General features: G+C 37.0%; 1 long non-coding RNA gene across 1 annotated transcript; it reads left to right on the top strand.

Moving 5' to 3' along the window:
- The first annotated feature begins 1,982 nt into the window (after window positions 1-1,982).
- Window positions 1,983-4,182, top strand: LOC136368173 (uncharacterized). The gene is made up of 2 exons (XR_010744786.1): window positions 1,983-2,344; window positions 3,002-4,182. It is a non-coding gene; the product is annotated as an uncharacterized lncRNA (long non-coding RNA).
- The last annotated feature ends 15,372 nt before the right edge of the window (window positions 4,183-19,554 follow it).

The raw sequence follows: 19,554 nt of genomic DNA on the forward strand, positions 1-19,554 counted from the left end.
TTCCATGAATGGTGAATTAACTTGTTTTATGTCTATTATAAAGTGTTTGACTTAATCAGGTATGACAGTTTTCTTCAATTTCATTTGACCAATATGACCGTAGATATTTAAAGATATTCTGCCTCATTTGTTCTTTCTGAAATCCTTCCAGGATCTGTCTGCAGAAAATACATGAAAATACCATATTTTTGTGTCTCAGTCCTCTCCCCTTCCCTCTGCCTCTGCAGTGTTTGAACTGAACCGTGTTATTTAACTGAACTATGGTATTCTAATTCAGTGCACAGGGCCAGTGTTGTTTTATGGAGTCTCAGTTGATGCAGTGATCTCGCTCCCTGCCTGCCCTGCCCTCTTGTCCTGAAAAGACCTGCAGTGCAGCTTTTCTTGGGATTGTAAATCCCGTCTCAGAGCGGGGAGTTGGAAATGTGTGTTCAGTCGGTGAGGACGTTCCTTTCAACAATGTGGAGTCAGGCTTTGTGAATTTGGAAGTGAATTACTGTGTCAGAGATTTCTTGGAGAAGTTCGTTCTGAGCAGTTGCCTTAGGCAAAAAAGACAAATTCGTACTTTTTGAGATGTCTTCACAACAGCAGGCACTGAAAGTGTGCCCGAGGTGTCACAGATAAATATTCACTGTAAACCTAACCTGGGCAGTTACACAGGAGCTGTTTTTTAATGAAACTTGAATGCTTCACAGGACTTATGCAGTACTGGGAGGGGGCAGGGGAAATGAAGTAAAAGAAAAATTAGAATAGCTGTTCTTTGAAATCATAGTCTAGGTTTTCCTGGATAATATTTGTGTAAAAATGGAGGTCTGTGGGCCAGCATAGCCTTTTCATCTTGATATTTGTAGGAAAAGGCACAAAGTTTTTAAAATTCCTTGAATAAATACGCAAAAGTACTTTCCAGTGACATTTAGTATCTGCTACAGTTCTCTTCAAATATTTTCCTGCTGTAGTTTAAGCATCATATAAGGACAAAGAGAAGGGTTTATCCTGTTGCCTGTGGTCAGTGGTGTGAGACATACTAATTCCAGTTCATGTCCAGTGCATTCCCTCTTCCCTAACAGACAGACCAGGACTCCAAGATTCAGGCCACTTATCTGTAATGCTCTGATTGCATTACAAATGGGAGTAAGTTCAATTTGGATTTTTGTCTTTTTGTTTCAATAATCTAATTATTATTTTTGCTTTTGAGTTTGTGTGGAAGACAGAGCACAGCAAAGAAGAAACAATACTTCAATTTATTTTTTATTTCAATTTCCACATATGCTCTCTTTGTATCCTTACAGCTTTATTTTTTGAATGAAAGGTTTAACATTAATTTCCTGTTAAAGTTTTTTTGGTGTTTTGGTTTTGGGTTTTTTTGTGGGTTTTTTGGGGTTTTTTGTGGGTTTTTTTTTAAAGTTTCAACAAAATCTTTCTTTTGTTTTATTCAAATACTGTGTTTTCTCTTGTGCTGTGTTTGGATTTATTAGGACATCTAAGCAAAAAGTGAATGTTGCTCTTTTTAAAGGTCCTGTACATTCTGCCAACTGTGCACATTGCTGGTTAGCAGATCCCTCCAGGAGAGGGCTTATGAAGGTAGCTTGAAAGTGTCTGGATTTAAAAACCATGCAGAGTAGAAACTCATAAAATACATTATTTATGCAGAGAGAGTTCTTTTGGTGTAGAGAAAAAGTCTCTGGGGCTCACAAAGAAAGGTAGCAAACTATAAAAATATTTTTAATTTGCTTAGGATATAACTCTTCATGTAATAAATGCAGTGCCTGCAAAGTGCAGTATCCAACTCTGTAATAGAAGCACCTGAAGCTTGAACTTAAATTGGTCCAAAATAATTTAGCCAAGTTGAACCATACATAAGTCACTTACACATTTTTTTCTAATTTACAGTGTAAAGTTTAAAAATATTTTACTGCGATATCAATGTTGAGTGTGTGCAGAGAGACTTTTGTGCAAATTAAATTTAGCATTTATAGCTTCCTGACCTTCAACTGACTTTTTTTCCAAGTTGCATTCTTAGATTGCTGCAACAGAAAAACACCTTTATAAACAGAAAGAGTAGAATTAACATTAACAAGTAATTAACAATTCTTTTTCCTTATTAAAAGCTTGTGGAGTCGTAGTGCACACAATGCTCTCAGTTTAAAAGGTGAATGATGGTGTTCACATTATTTCCCTTGCCCTGAAGTAGTAGTGTGTCTGTAGCTTTAGTATCACAGGAACTTCTAAAGAACCCTTTCTTGTCCTAGTGCAGGGCTACTGGACCCTCGTGTGACAACGGGACAAGGCATTGCTGGAAAACGAGTCTGCATGAGGAGGGACTTGAGCACCTTATGAAGCCTTGGAGGTAAAGAAAGGGGGAATGGAAAAGAGCAGTGTGATCAGGACTAATAGAATTGCAGTATTGAAACAACACATAACAGGCTTACTTCAGTTTGAGGGTCTTTCTCCTTAAATATACAATGAATAGATTTGTTAATAGAAGGTAAAACTACAAATACCTTTCTTTTTTATTTTTTTTCAGAAGTAACCTTTAATTAGTTTCTTTAGTGTAGATCACATAAATGGGATCAGGACTTTTTCCAAGATGAGGGAATATGAAGATGCTACAAACTGCATTGTAGGAATCTTCTCTAAAGGAATAGCTACATGTTAGATGAGCAATTACCATTACACTAAAAGCAATCAGACTAACCTTCAAACCATGCTAACATTGAATTATTTGAATTTTATGAGTGATTATCATTATGATTACCATTATAATGGTTATTGATTATCACCTCTATTATGTTACAGAGTTGGACTCTGTGCTTGATAATTCACTACTGTTACATGAGAAGTCCCTTTTGATAAAAGTACACATCAAAATGTGACTGTGGTTAAAACATCTGAGTGATTTGAAATAGCAAGCTTTCCCTTTGGTGGAAGATAGCAGGCAGGAAAAGTGTATTTAAACCACCTATTTAAAATAATTTTGAAGTAGACAGCAAATTTTCCTATACAGTCTGGTGCTTAGGAGTTCAGGAAGCATTTGGATAACTCTCTCAGGCACATGGTGGAATTGTAGGGGTATCCTGTGCCTGGACTCAATGATCCTTGTGGGTTCCTTCCAACTTAGGATATTCTATGGTTCCATGAAAATACATAACAAGTAGGCATTAATAAAATATCATCTTTATTTGCAGAAGAGCCAAGTGATGTAACAAAGTACTTTTTATTTCAGGATGACCTAATTAGGGCATTATGGCCAGGCTTTCCAAAGATTCATTGGTTTGACCTTCCTGAAAACTTTTGCTTCTTTCCCAGAAGCAAACTGTCATTTCTTTGACCTCAGTTTAAAAATCCTGTAGTGCAGAATTCAAAGTCTTTAGGGACTTTGTATAGAGTAAGCACATACTGTGTGTTATTAAATGCATTTTAATTAAAAGACCAGTTTTATAAACAAGACACTCAAACCACATGTATTCAGGGCTGAGAATTTTACTTTTGCACAGGCCTATGCAAACCAATAGATGTTTGAAATGGCTGAGCCATTAAATAGCAGTATTTAATGAGATTTTGGTAACCAAATCAACTTCAGACAAGTTAGAGTTCAAGCCTTGTGCAAACAGGTGCAATTGTAGTGGCTTGAATGGATTTGATTACTGATGTTTCTTGGGAGGCAGAAAGAGACTGAGATCAAGCCTTTTGAAAGGCTGCACATAAGGGGCAGTTGCCAGTGTGTTTCCCCACAGAATTTTAAGATATAAGTTTTACCTCCTGGGGAAATTTTCTATTTAAAATGTTATAGATTTGCCACTGTTGCACTTGCCAACGTTGTCACATTTGCAGCATGAAATCTCCTAACTTAGTGTGCATTAGCTTGAGCTATTTTGCACATATACAATTAGAGATTATTAAATAGGGTTCAGTTAAACAATCTTCCCCTGAAAAGCTCAAGTGGAATTTTATTTGAATAAACAAAACCATTAGGAAGCCATCTGTTTAAAAAATATCTAGGGCTTGGAATCTAATATTTCTGTCTGCATTACCTGGTATTGCACTGCTGACTCTTGTATTTGTAATTATGTGAAACCCACACACGTTATATAAAAAATGAGGATTTTTATAGTAACTCTAATAAATGTTTGTGATTATTTGTTTGCTGCTACAAATTGTCAGAGCATCAATCCGTTGGTCTCCTAACTCAGATTTCCCTAAAGAACTGTACTGTTCAGAGTCTCCATCACTTTCCTAACCCATAATTATTTTTCGTAAGTTAAGTGGAGAAATAATGTCATAGACATGGCAGACTGTTACAAACCAAATGTTTTGTTACCTTTTACTGAGCGGTTTCCCATTTGCTACTTTACTTTGGATGGTATATAAAGCCAATAAGCAGGTGGAAATTGGGTCATAGGAATCTTTCTGGTGCCAAAAACCAACTTAATGGAAATTATTAAACATAGCTGTATTTTGTAAAGGAGCTTTACTGTTCTCATCTGAATTTGGCATAATGTTCTGTATTATGTATGTTTGAAACAATTGTAAATTACTGCTGAATCCACTTGGCTCTCATCACTCCCTGTCAACAGCAAACACATTTTGTACAGATATATGTTCACTGGAATAGGAAGTCTTTTATTTGAAATGTTACAGCTTTGCTTTTACATTTTTATGTTATTTAAATTTCAATATTTGTAATTTAGACAAGAGCTGAAGCTGTAAAATTTGCCTACTGAAAGCTGTTTATTAGCTTAATGCTTACTTTAAAAATTATTAAATCAAACCAGTTTTTTTGAGTAGGACTGACAGCTGAATGGGTGATATTTAATGCTGTAAAGAAATCTCAAATTTCCCATTTTCATACCTGACTGATTGTCCTTAAAGACAGATTGTTTGAAAGTCAGTACACAGCAACTGCTGTCGTACTGTTGCTGTGTGCTTTTGGTCTACAAAAGTGGCAATTCAGTGCACAACCCTCAGATGTCAACTTTGACATTCTGAAGAGAAGGGCTGTTTTCTACATGAGTGTGGAGTTCCAAAAGATACCCGAACTTCATATTTCACTCGGCTTTGCCTTTCCATGTTCTTCTCCCTTGAGATTCAAGTCTGCAATTCAAATGTTTTCTCCAGTAGATACCCATAAAGAGAAAATAAATTAGAATGCATTTTGTACTATTAAGAGTACTAGTTACAGATCTTAGCAATTTGAATTATATAATCATTTATTTGTAATTAAATGGATATGTGTTTTACATAATCCTTTTTTCTTTAAGAAAAGATTTCTTTCATATAAAGATTTTATAGTACATATCCTATCTTACACTGAAATAAGTGTGCTCTTTTCTATAGCAGAAATAATAACTCAGGTTTTTATCTGCAAGAAAAAAATTGAAATGCCATAGAGGAAATATTTCTGGAGAAGTATTGTACTAAGCAAGATTTTCCATGATTTGCCATGCAGTTGAAAGATTGGTATGTTTTTGAAAGTCTGGACAGATGAGCAATTTTTTTTGAGGACATGCATGTCATTTATTAAACTTGAAATGCCTTTCAAAAAGAAAAGACAACTACTCACTTTCAAAAGAAAAGACAACATTTCAGAATCTCTGTATCAGAATTTTTGGCAATGCAAATTCATAATATATGTTAATGCTTCCTTCATTAGCTTTGATGTCTAATTTTGCAAAACATTAAATTTTCTATGAGCGAAACGACAATTTTTGCCATACTTTAATTTTTTTATGAGTAATAAACCCAAAACAATTAGAATGCTCTGGAGTGACTTAGACAAAATTCTGTCAGATTGATTGATATAAAACGTTTCAGGATTTGTTTGTCACAGTTTGTCAGAGTTAGGAGTGAGTTAAATCTGTATCTGGAATTTAAACATGTGAGTCACAGCGAGATCTTCAATAACAAATGTTTTGACTGGGTGTCCCAGGTGGAAAAAAGAAACTGGCCACTTAGATCCCACTGAAGAACAGTTCTTTAGTTCTCTTTTGACCTCACTTCTTTATGAATGTTTTACTGTTTCCTGTATGAAGAGAAAAAACCCAACCAACGTTCACACAGCTTCTTTTATGGTCATGATTCACCACTATGGCAATCGAGCAAACCTTGGAAGAACATTGTGTGGGGCTTTGCCAGTGCTTTGAAGTGCAGGCAGCCAGAGCTGTTTGGACATGGTTTGACTTGAATGTTGTGCTAATGTGTGAGTTCCAAAGTTCTTGCTTGTGGTTCTCCACCCAGAAGAAAAGACAATCACAATGCACCCTCATACTTTTTTTTTCTATGAACAAATAAGAAATACATAATAATGAAGAGGCATTGAAAACACTAAAAATGCAAATTGCTGTCTTACAAATAAATTATTCTTATGAGTAAAGAAGCCCAAGGACAGAATTAATTACCTGTAATGTCAAGAAAACAACTCTGAATGTTGTCCTGATGCAATTTTTGGTATATCTACAAATGGTTTGAAATCCCAGTTTAGTAGCTTGGGTATAATTTTACAATATAGGGAAGAATATAGATTCCATTGGGAACAAGTGCTTGTCTCAGGTAGGAAATCTTGCTCTGGCATTTGGCTAAAACCATAGGAAGAATAGACAAGTAACAACAGCTCAATTTGTGTAAAAGTTATTCAGTGAAGAGCATCTCTGTAGTGAAGAGCCATTTATAGGTATGACTGCATGGAAGGTTTTCCAAAATAATCATAATAGTGTTAACTTCTATTGAAAGTGAAAATTTAACAACTGACCTGCGAATTTCAACTGATGCAATAGTAAGAAGCAGGTCAGCTGGACATGGACAGGTTTGCTTTTTTCCCATTCTTTCTCTTGAAGCCTATATACCTTTAAGCTTTGTTTGACTTAAGTGGAAAGCAGATTTCTCTCTGGTTCAGTTTCCAGTCAGATTATTTGTCTTCTATTCCTCAGTAAATGTGAGACTTTGCTGGCTGCTTGCATGTGTGCTCCTGCCCCAAGCATGAGCACTGACAGCTGTGCTGCTACATTCTCTGAAAGGTTAAGCACAGCTTTTCCTTTTGCCCCCCTTTTATGCACTCAGAGTTTATAGTTCACCTCTTGGAAAGATGTGATAGTTGAAGAAGACAAGCACAGGTGTAAAAATTTCATAAAATCAGTGATTCTTTGTATTAGCTGCCATCTATCATACAGCTGAGAAAACACTGCATATACTGTGTATTCTTCCCTTCCTTGGTTCTAATGTTGTTTTGGGCATAGTCTGTGCACTCTGTGCCATCCACTTTGCTAAATTAAGTTGCATACATGTCTGTGTCACAGTTCTGAAGCCAGTTTTCTTCTCATTTGGCTGGCCCTCAGTTAGCAAAGCACACCTCACTGTTCCTTCTCCATGCACAAGTTCTCTTTCTTTCTGTGATTCACAGCATTTCTCAAATGCTTTCGCTTTTAAGGTATGGTTGTAGCTGTTGATCTTCCTTTCAATTTTGGGGAAAATCTATAGCTTAAGACCCTGGACTGCAGGCAGAGTTTGGGTGAATTTGTTGCCATCTGGCTCAGATACCCCATTGTCCTTTTATGTTCCCTCTGAACTGGGGTGGGACATTTTCCACAGCCCCATGTCTGAGACATGGATGACTCAGCCCTGACAGCATATGGCTGATTTCACATCCTCTGAGGTTTTTAATGATACAGCAGTTTCACAACCACAACCACAGTCCCTACTTTGCACTCAGATAGATTTCCCACGTCGGCGCAGATGCTTTTTCAAAGGTAGTTTCTTAACAATTCTGAGTGTTTTACCTACAAGCTCTACTGGTGGCATTCTCTATTTCATGCAATACTTATTCACCTCACTGCTTCTTATGAGCAGACTATGTAAGAGGTGTTAGAGTGGAATAAAATAGGAAAAGTGAGAATTATCACACCACATAACTTCTAAGCAGAAAGACGATTTACAAAGCCAGCAGCTGCTTTATATAAATCTTAAGATATAAGCAATACTTCTCTGAGCAAAAGAATCTCAGACTGATTATGAATCAGAAACATGAGAAAAACTAATAGACACATAGAAGGCTAGAAGCTTGGAAGCTTAATTTTGGCTTCAGAAGTTGTGGCTTCAAAAGCCACATCTCTTTTTGTTTCCCCTGCTGTTGTTTCAAATAGCATTATCTTTGTTATTTTTGACTTGCACACAGTGAAGCTCCAGACAGGAATGGTCATCTTGATCCTGGCTTCATATTCCTACCTTGCTGTTATACCAGTTCAGGGAAGAGAACTGGCAGAAAATAATTCCCTTTTTTGTGAGAATAGCATCTTGCTTGCTTCACTCCTTGAGCTTACTTAAAAAGATAAGCAAGGTCCTTCTGACCAGCATCATGTCAGGAGGTGCTGGTTTGGGGAGAGGGAAGAAGAGTGTCACCATTGGTGCTGAAGGAACTGCACTGCATTAGCTCCAACATCCCCACTTTCTCTGTCATGTTGAGCTTTTTCAAATTAAATTGCTTTTCTTAGATTTTCCTAGACTATTGGACATATGAACTTATTACCTAAAACTCATTGTGTAAAAACTCTAGAAATTGAAAGAGCCCTGTGAAGGAAGAACTATTAAGAGGCAATTGTAAGAGTTCTAATTTTATATCAGTGAACATTATATTATATGTGCTTGTATCTTGAAACATTAAATATATTTCTTGCCTATGAAGAATATAATTTAGAGACATTTTAATCTTCAGATTCTGCAGATATGATGTTTTGGCACTCAGTCCAAGTGTCAACAAATTCCAAATGAGTATTCCTAGAAGTTATGCAGCTGTACCCAATATCCACATGTGATAGTCTGGGATGTAGTTTGGGTAACTATGAATACCATAGCAATCCTTAAAACAAACAAATACACAAAATCCAAAGAAACAACTTAGAAAATCAACGTGGTAAACTTCAATTTATTTTTTTTTTTTAAGTAAGCCAGAGACGTGTGTTCTGTACTGTCCTTATTGAAAAACAAAGGTCTGGCAGCTTTATTCTTTGAAATTCTGGAATGACCCAAAGGCTTGGAATTGAGATTTGATGTTGGCAAGAAAGTGACCTGCCTGTTGAGCATGTGCTTTTGTTATTTCTGTGAAAAATCTACATATTTAACCAAGTTTTAACCCTTCTGGGCCTAACTCTGAGTATGATCTCTGCTTGCCAGATGTAAGCAAAGAAATCTTTAATAATTTTATTCCAGGTTATTTCCATTACCTCTCTCCACATGAAGCCTGTGCATATGAGCTCCACTGAGCTCTTGGATAAGCTCTGTCCCCTCACAGGTCTCAGTGTGACTGGACTGCAGATACTGTGGCATAATGAATTCAGAAATCTTTAACTGCTGTAGAAGGTAATTCAGCTGAACCCCACTGGCTCAGGAAGGCAGTTCCATTTCGTGGGGCTTGAGGATGATAAAAAGTCAGTAAATGGGGTGACATCTAAAGACTTATCACTTCTCTCAAGTGTTTGGTCACAGCTGGAGAACCCAGGTAGGTGAATTTTTTGCTTCCAGAGTTCAGTTCATCTGTCTGCTCTGCAGCTCAGCTGTGCCATTCCAGGGCTGCAGGACCAAAGGAATGTTGGCTTTGTGGTCACTGCAGGTCATGGGTCTGCGTGTTAAAATTTAACAAATAGCAGCTTCATTTCATTTGCTCAGCACTGAACTGTAGATTTCCCCAAAAATTTTTATCCGGAGGAATTAGCATAAAAGGTTATGAACCTAAATTTTGGATATGGCTAGCATGAAAAAAGTAGTGTGTGAAAGGTTGGCCTTATTTGATATTACCAGCAGTTAATGGTTACAATGTGTTTGCAGTTACTCAATCTTTTCACCTGCTGCTAAGAGAGTTAAGAGACATGACAGTTAAATCTGATTATAATGGTTTAAAGGATGTGTTCTGTCCAAGGAATTCTGTGAAATTACTGAATTGCAAAAGTTCTGAACTTGCTTTGTCTTTGTGAGTTGGAGATTTTTCTTTACAGAATCAAGTTTATGTGTGAACCCCCTTACACCTACCTCCTTTTAACTTGTAGCTTTAACTAATTATTTTGTTATTTTAGGCTTTCATTTTTATTGACATAAACATAATATGTAGAATTAAATAATCTACATGTAAACTATTATGTTATGTTGATTATCTTTTTCTTCAGAATCAATTGAATCTTTGCAAAACTTGCACAGGGATTCTAGAATGCTCCTCAAGATTAGGCTTGTCTGCCAAGAACTCTCTCCAGTTGTGCTAAAAATCTTCTCAGTTCCTGTCAGTCTTGGGAAAATCCTGTTTTTCTAGTACCTTAAAATATTTTGGAATACTGACTTTCTGATAAATCAATGCCATAATTAAACTCCAGTGAGTTTGCTGCATCCTTTGCATCTCATTTATTAGATCCACCCTTTTTTTTAAAGCATCTTTTCAGTAACAGTGCAGTTCCTGAAAAGAGCAGGATGATTTATAATTTTAAAATATGAAATTAATATTACATAATGTTACTTTAAAATAAGTTTAAAAATTTGTCCTTTGTATCAGTTGCTCTGTATGGTCAGTCTATTAGAAAATTATAACTGAAGACACAGAAAATGAAGGGTTTTTTTGCTTTTGCTTTTCTTTTTAAACATTCCAGTTAGTGAGTAATTGTCCCATGGTCCCCCTACTCCACAGTATGAATATTCAAACAGCTTGATATATATTCCAGTAAGAAACTTAGCATTAAGTAGTAGTGAGAAGTTTATGGTAGTTTATGTTAGGGAGAAGGACAGTTGTACTTTAAATATGCAGAAAATTTAAAGCAGAATGTCTCTGTTTAGTGAAAAAAGAAATACATAGACAATCCCATGCATTGCTGCCAAAAGCATGAGTTATAAATTAATAAAAATAGTGTAAGTGTTGAATACCATTCCTTATGTTTTCCCTTGGAGAATGGGATGTTTTCTTTTTTGCATGAGTGGCAACGAAAATGCAGGAATTAAATAACCAAAAAAAAACACAAGCAGAAACAGACCAAAATAAAAAACAACCCCCACTCAAAAAGAATCCCCCAAAACCATTGCTGTTATTTCATAGGGCAACTTCTGACTCATGGAGACCACAGTCTGAGCTTGGATTGGAAAGGTTAGATTTTAACCAGCTGAATTTCATTGAAAACTTCGAGAATGAGAGAAATGGCAGTTACAACATAATTTATCTTGATAAGCAGAGAGGGGGAGACTCACCACATTCCCATAGTGCAAACATTTGTGTGACTAGGTTTTCTGGTTCTTTTTTTGCCTACTGAGTCCTTGACAGCTTTTCTGTGTGCCTTTCTAATGTGGATTTCTTCTGGGCTTTTCCTTGAGAGGTATTGAAGAACATGAGAGAAGCACAAAGATTTTATTTCTCATGTTTTATTACCAGCTCCTCATTACCTTTACCTGTTGTATTATAACTGCACACACTGTGAGGAAATACAAATAAAGGCACAGCACATAACAGAGGTGTGTAAAGAGATTCTAACCAAGGGGCATTATTCTGTACATGTGATTTGGGACTATGGAAAAAGAATTGGAAGTCGTGTTTAAAACTCCCGAAATTACTCAGGATTTTGTGGAGTGTTTAATTCAGATGTTTTTATTTCAAATTGTTCAAATCTAAAAGCTAGGTAAAGGACTTTGCAAAGGTATGTCATTCTGTCAGTGATCTGACAATCCCACTTGTATAGAAGAATGTATCTTCAATGTCAAAATAGATTATAATTCATAATGGTTATATTTTACTTTCATAAGCCTTTCAGAAAGTGAGAAACAACAACAAAGGGGTGAATACATGTGGTTTGGAATTAATTTTGAAGGTATGAAAATGGATTTTGAACAGCTGTGGTATGTCAGGGACTTGAGTCAATAAAGGGGAAATAAGCCAACACCAACTGAATATTTCTGGGGATTTTAAATATAATATAAATAACATGTTCCATCTTTGAAGCAGTTACAGAGTGCATCAGAGGTATTCAGGAAGATTGGTGCAGTCACTGGTGTTCTTCCCAGGGGAGTTCTTCCCCACACTGCTGTAGTCCATGGCCCTGGGAGTGTCCCTGAGTGTCCCCCATGAGTGTCACCTCCTCCTGAGGAGCAGCCAGCGCAGGAGACTGCAGTGGACACCTCTGTCCCCTAGGCCAGAACTGCTGCTGCCACACATTCTGGGGCACCTGGCTGCCTCTGTTCTGACTGTATCCACCCTGAAGTACCACAATGTGTCACAGCAGCCTCCTAAATCCAGTGGACTCTCAGCAGACAAGGTCCTGTTATAAATTCTCATTAGGAGAGAAAAAACGCCGTGCTAGGAGCACAGGATTTTCCTCAAGCTTCTCAGGAAATACTTGTATTTATTTTAGCACTGACAGGCCAACGATCAGATTATACAAATTTGTTTTACCAAGACTAGGCAGGAAAGGTAGTCAGTGTCACAAATTATCTTCTTATCAGATTCAGATTTGCTATCCCAATTAGCTGTTCCAAATTCTACATTAACAAATTCCATTTTAGCAATCTGGAATTTGTCCCCTTTACTTCTGAAACCAGATGAGAGGGAGATGACTGTATGCTTCCAGTTACCACAGAAATCTTTTAGAGAAATCTTTGTAATTCTTTTATAATTTCCTTTCTATCGAATCCTTTCTTTTAGAAAATTTTATTAATTTTTTTGAGGGAGTAGGTGGAAATGTTTTTAAAATTCCTACTAATATAATTGTATCAAATGTAATATATTTTCATCATCATCATACTTAACTATTAGAATGGAGTAGAGAGGTAGAGAGGCATTGACAATAACAGATTCAAAAACTGTAAGATTAAAATTATATGAGTCCTACCAATTACTTACAGTCACCTTGATGTTATCAGAGGTTCTTCACACAGAAATTGTAACAGGAGTTGATATTTGCAGGACACATATAGTACTTACCATCTTATATATTCCTTACAATACAATTCCCAGATATTATGATGAACCATGAGGGGAAAAGAAGAATTGGCTCTTGTTTGGGATTTTTTGTTGTAGGTTTGAGGGAGTTTTTAATGAAAAGGTGGAATTTTCCTTTCAAAAAGATGAAGAGTACAATAATAATTAAAAAATAGCAGACTTGTTGAGGCAAACACATTGAAGTCATTCAGAAAAATAACTGCATGACATCATGGGAGAAAGATAGAACCAAAAAAGGATAACTCTTGCAGGCCAAATAGCTTCTATTCATTCCCAAAGAATTTGTCCTACTCACACAAGAATTGGGAGAAAGAAAGAAAGAAATAAAACCTTCATCCTTGGAAGCTCACAAAACACAAATATGTTGTCCCAGATAGAAAATGTCAAAAAAGTTAAGAAAAAAATAAAGCAAAGCCATGATTCTAATCAGGAATGCTCACTGAGAAATACTGACTTGCTGCTCAAAAAAACAGTTCAAGTTACTCCCAGTAATCCAAAGAACTCCTGGAGCAATTGTGAATCACTCCATGCTTTTATTATCTTACATTTTCAGCAAACTAGTATTTGCGTATTAAATGATGATTTTTGACACATTTTTCTATCTCCATCGCTCAGAGCAGCAGGAGGAGTTTTACACTTTTGTGAATTTAGCAAGGTGATTCCCAGGCACTTGCTTGGCACTGGGAAATGTCAGAAACATGAGCTGCTCCACAAGTTGATCTGTGGCCTGTAGCTTATCCTGTTCTTAGGCAAATAATTGTGTTTAAACCAACCCACATAGTTCAGGAAGAAATGAAGAATTTGGGTTCAGAAGGCTTCCAGGACTGAAGTACTACATCATCTCAGGTTTTATGCCCCTTGATAATAAATGCTGTGCTAGATGCCATGGGGTAACTCTTGCTCTTCTGCCACAGGCCTGTTTCTCTGCCCTGTTTCTTTACCTGTCCTATTATCATTTTGTGGTTTTCTATTCTTCAAGGGCATCTGTTTCTGAACAGGTACCTGCTCCCTGCCTCTTTGTTGCCTCTACATCATCTAATGATGGCCAGTTGCCATTACTTCTCCTTCCCTCCTGTTTGCAGTTTTCATATCATGTAGTCCAATCCATTATCTTAATAGAAATCTTATTTGTCCTTGAATATGTTCAATATGCTTAAAAATGAGTATATTATCAAATTAACATATAAAAGTCCTTGAAATTGATGTTTCTGAGGATGTTGTTAAGCTCATGCACTGTGTTAGTCACAGCATTCTCCTTTTATCAAACAGAGTGAAGGAGCTGCTCTTGTTGAGAGGAAAATAGAACAGAAAAAAAAAGTGTCAGAAGTTTACAAAAGCAGGAAGGCAATATCAAGAGGGAATTGGCTGTGTTGTCTGAAAGCTGAAAAGGGACTTGTTTAAATGGATACAGCTGGACAAGATTAGGATAGTTGGGCACCTTTTAATGTGCCTATAGAAGTAAACAATTATTTTCTTGTACAGTAATCACAATTATTGAATTGTACTGCTGCTGCCTTCATAAGGTGGTGCATCTTAAAATAGTGCTATTGTCACGCAGGCATGCAATTTCCAGAAATAACACCTAAGGCTTCAGAGATATATTGGTGCTTAAAAGCAGATTTGCTGTCTTCCTGGCATATAAACTTTGATAAACTTTATTGATAAAATAATGACATAGAGTATTTGAGACACTTTTAGCTTTGTGATTTAAAGACAGAAACCAGTAGTTGTAAAGTGCCAAAGCACTAGAGAGGAAGTGCCATTCTTAGAGGAACTTAGATCATGAAAGTTGCTCTATAAGACCATTTAGAGTTTGAAGGCAGCAGACCAAATCAGACTAAGAATGTGGTTGTAATGATGAGCAGTGCCACTTGAATGTTTTACAGGACTAATATGAGATTTCTAAACTCCTGGGCACAAGCTTTGCACTGTGAAAACACGGTATTACTGTTACCAATAATTTTGGTTGCATTTATTTATATGCATGTATGGATTTAAAATCACAGTTGTACTGTGGTATGTAAGTATCTTAGGTACTTCATATGTATTTTCCTAATGAAAAAGTTTTAATGTTAAGATTAAGGAATATTTCTCACTCGTGAAGAATGTATCTAAACTCACCAATTTTTTTAGTAAGTCAAGATGCATCCTTTATGTGAATTTTGGAGGGAGGTGAAATGGCATTACCCTACACCATGACAGCTGCATTTATCTGCAAATTTGAAGATTAAATGTTAGTTTATAATAATTTTTTTGCTACCGTTATGCTCACAAAAATTCCCATAGTAGCAATGTTGTTGCCATGAGAGTCTTCAATGTTGCTTCAGCATACAATTTGGCCTACTGCCTGTAAGCTTACATTTGCTTTGCAGCTGTCTGTACTTCTGCAGGATTGGTTCTAGGGAATCACCAATTAAAAAAACCCAAACAAACAAACCCAAAAATCAGCATTCATTTCAGAGCTATGAATTGTGTGTATTCAAACATCCATTTCTGATGGACCAGTTCCCAGGTAATTTCTCTGAGCTGATTGTTCTCATCCTTGCTCAACTCAGAGATTAAATTTGTATCCCTTTTGTAACAACGTTCTCACTCCACCTTTTAAAATATTGGCTGTTTAGTCTGTGTTAGTTACTTTGGAGTTCCTGAAGAGTCAGTTCCCAGGGAATGGCCACAGGTTTTTTCCTGTAAAGAAGCAGTCACTCCCAGAACGGTGCTTTTCTGCTTTCCATCTTTCCCCAGACAGTGCAGATTTAGAGGAACAATTTTATTGGCATATGTACAAAAGATCTGTTCCCCCGAATCACGAAAGTAAGTGTCCTGCTTCATCTGCCTTGTTTTCTTACCATGACAGAAAGCACTGAGAAAGTCTTCCAATTAGGATTTTATGCTGGCAGAGTCCTCTTTAGAAAGCCTGTGTGAAATGTGCATACGTGGTAGGAACTAAAAAAAGAGAGACCTTTTCTTTTGTACTGTCCAGAAACAATTCCACATCCTTGCTTCACTCTAAATTCACTCTAAAATGTAATTGAATGAGCCTGAAGATTTATTTAGTAAATTGTCATCTAAATCCATTGAGCAAAGAAGTGTTTACTGTAATAGTCCAGAAATCTTTATAAATATAATTGTTAATCCCTTACATTCAGGCCCAACAAAAATGTGTGCCAATATCACTTTCTCCTAACTGGAGCCTATTCATCTTTCTGAACAGATGAAATGCATTTGTCATATTTATCAGGAAATCTAGGGTGAAAAACACAGCCTTCTGTCTGAACCTTTAGTAAGAATAAGGGAGTTGTAGGTGGGGCATTAAAAAAAGGAGTCATGACAATTTTTTTTCATGTGGGTACACAGAAACACCACCTACAAAGGTAATCAAGGTCTATATTAAGGAATCACTTTCAAAAACTTATGGTTCAGATTATTTTAATTGCCAGCACTTCAGAGCCTGATTCTCAAAATGAGAAAACGATACATGGAGAATAAATAGAACATTCAGTGTTTCATTTTTTGGCGTTACAAGTACATTTTAGATGGCATGTACTAGGAAAACTCAGAGCACAGCATTGGAATTTGGATTAAATTATGTTTTATTTCTTCCAACAGAGATAAATTAAAACAAATCCTGTGTGAGCTGGTTTGAGTTCAGCATTTTGCAATCAGTGCCGTTAAATAAGCAATTGAACTAACCTATATACTATGTGTCAAATCTTTCCTTATAAACTAATGCATTTGAGTACATATAAAGCACTTACTGTTATATTCCAAATGGTGCAACTGGTGATACATAAAATAAACATCCACAGAGAAAAGCCACTTTTAGTTTTTAGTTTGTAGATGGATGTTAAAAAAGAAAGCCAAACCTCCCTGCAAATTAATTTTATCCCATAAGGCCAGTAAAACAATGGCAAAGTATGCAATCTGCCTCACAGAAAGGTGATTTAGTGTCTTCATGGCCCTAAAAGAGCTTGGTGTGCCCTTCAGTCTCAAAGACAATTTCACCTGTTGTGAAGCTTGACTGAATTATCAAAACACATCACAAATAAAAAGTTCAAGGTGTTATTTCTTCTATTTCTTAAAGCCCCATGCAGCTTTAAAGGTTTTGCTTCTATACATTGGAATAGAAAGAAGAGTTTTCCCATGATAATATTATTGCAAAGGATTTTAGGCATGAACTGATTGTGGATTTTTAAACCATTCTGAAGATTAGCAATATTAACAACATGTTTTAATAATAATGCCATTAGCAATGTATTTGTTAACATAAGTGGAAGATTTGAAAATGATTAGTAGTAGGATAATATGAAATTGAATTTTGTGGGAGATGGTCAGAAAGGAAGGAGACAGTGGAACACAAAGCTGCTACAGCATTATCCTGTTGGATTTCTAAAGGGCACTCAGGCATGTTAAAGACAATATAAGGTTAAGGGGAAAAATGAAGAAACAAACCCAATTTAAATTTAATCAAATTAGATGTCTTTTACTGTTGCATACTACAAAGAACAGGTTAATTTTCCTGTAACTTAACTGCAAATACTACTTATTTATTCAGGAATCAAACTCGTTTCTCTTTCACTAAGTATGAAAATAAAAAAAAATATTGTAGAATAAGCTAAGAGAAATAATTTGCTGTCATCCAGAAGATAAGCAGGAAGTGAGTAACAGGATGGATTTGTGAACAGCAAACCAAGTTAATCAATTCTGATTTCCCTCTATGACAGGGTAGCAGCTCTTATGAATGAGGGATAGGCAGTTGTATATTTTAATTTTAATAACTCTTTTGAAAAATGCCTCAAATAACATTCTCATAAACCATCTAGGGAAATGCAATCTAGGTCATGCATTGGCAACATTAAAGGCTGTGTGCCAGACTCAATTTCCCTCTCCAAATTCGGTGATGAAGAGCCTGGTGTAAGTGGTGAGATGTCACATGTCACCCAAGATGCTTTGTGCTGGTAATGTCACCTCTGTAAAGGCAGTGGCTTCTCACCTGGACCCCTGCAAGTGTGCAGTGAGCCCTGCTGCCAGGGCAGGCACGAGGACACAGACACAAATGGGCAGTGAGTGTGCTTGAACAAGAAATAGCTCCCCGAAGCTGAGCTCTGCCTGCTGGCCAGCTTTATCGGCTCTCCTGATGGCAACTGGAAAGGCCAGTTTTTGGGTTTAAGTGCTGGCTAAACCCCCAGATTTACAGGTAGTTGTCTCTTTGAAGAGGTGCAGTATAACTGGGCATCCCTCTGCCTTCTGGCCTCTCTCGCAGCAAGTCAAAATTGACACCTACATGTTTGTGTTACTCTTCTGTACATTTAGGAGTGGTTGAAAAGTACTCATAGTGCTATCAACTGCAGAAACCTCTTGCTTCTTGGTCCATAGCAAAGGGAACTGCTCAGCAGTGAAAATATGAAGAGCTGTATTTGGAATGAATGCTTACAGCTTGAGAAATAACAGGTGGTAATGAATCAGCAGCAACAGCTAGCTGTTCATTCTCTGCTAAACTGTCCAAAGCTTGGCTTAGAAGTACAAGAATTAATTAGCTGATGTCAGGATTAGAAGCAAGGATCAGTAATGGACCACCTGGGTGTGTTTATGTCCACTGAAGTCAGTGGATAGTGCTGATATCAGCAACAGAGAGCAGGACTGATGCGAGCCAGGAAAGTAAGAGTGACCTGGCTCTGCTTCTGAGTTTTGTTTTGGAGGTAGATTAGTAGCAGAGTTTTCTGCCTGGTGAATGACTCTGATCTGTTACTCATCAACTAAACAAGCCAACACAGAATTAAAACATAGCAACTCTGCTGCTCATGAAGCAGAGTGTGGGTGCCAGCTGTGCCCAGCTCTTGCTCTGGAGTGAACCTGTCAGCCTGCATGTTGGGACACTTGATACCCCTGTGTGTGGGGAAGAGCCCTGGGAACTGTTTTGGAAGCAAGATGTCATCCTGTGCCATCTGCTCTGGGTGGACCTGCTTCAGCAGGGGCATTGGGCTGCACAATCTCCAGAGGTCCCTTCTGACCCCAGCTGTTCAGTGCTTCTGTGTGACAAATGTCTGAGAGGGCCACTGTCCTGCCTGGCACAGCCAGCCACAGAGCAAAGAATGTCCCAGCTGAGAAAAACCACCATTTCATTAACTCACCAGGTGTAAAGCATGAGGAATGCAGAAAAGCTGTGCAAAGTACAATAAAGCTTTACCAGAAGATCCCAGAGCACTGTGGTAGAGGTGAAGAGAATATAGTCAGCCTTTATGAAATCTTGGTTAACCAACAGTGGGCTAAACAAGATAAAATGTGACAACAGAAGTATACTGGTATGATCTGGTTTACTGACATACTTGTATACAAATACCTTGACTAGCATGGGTAACTGCAATAACTTAAATATTAAAAATCCTAGCAAGAAATTGCTACAAGATGCTGCTGCAGTTAATAACTCACATTTTAAAATGTTGATAAAACAGCAGAAGTCAGCAAGACTGCTGTTTTTACAGGACATTAAAGGATAGCTATTAAAACTTTTTGCCCTGCACATGAGTATTTTGAACGATGCAAATTACACTTCTGTGCTTCCTTCCAAAGGTCTGTAGGCAATTAAATTTCTCTTTCCAAATGTTATTTTTTTT

The sequence above is a fragment of the Sylvia atricapilla genome, chromosome 15 (genome assembly GCF_009819655.1).
Source record: "Sylvia atricapilla isolate bSylAtr1 chromosome 15, bSylAtr1.pri, whole genome shotgun sequence".
NCBI classification, from domain to species: domain Eukaryota; kingdom Metazoa; phylum Chordata; class Aves; order Passeriformes; family Sylviidae; genus Sylvia; species Sylvia atricapilla.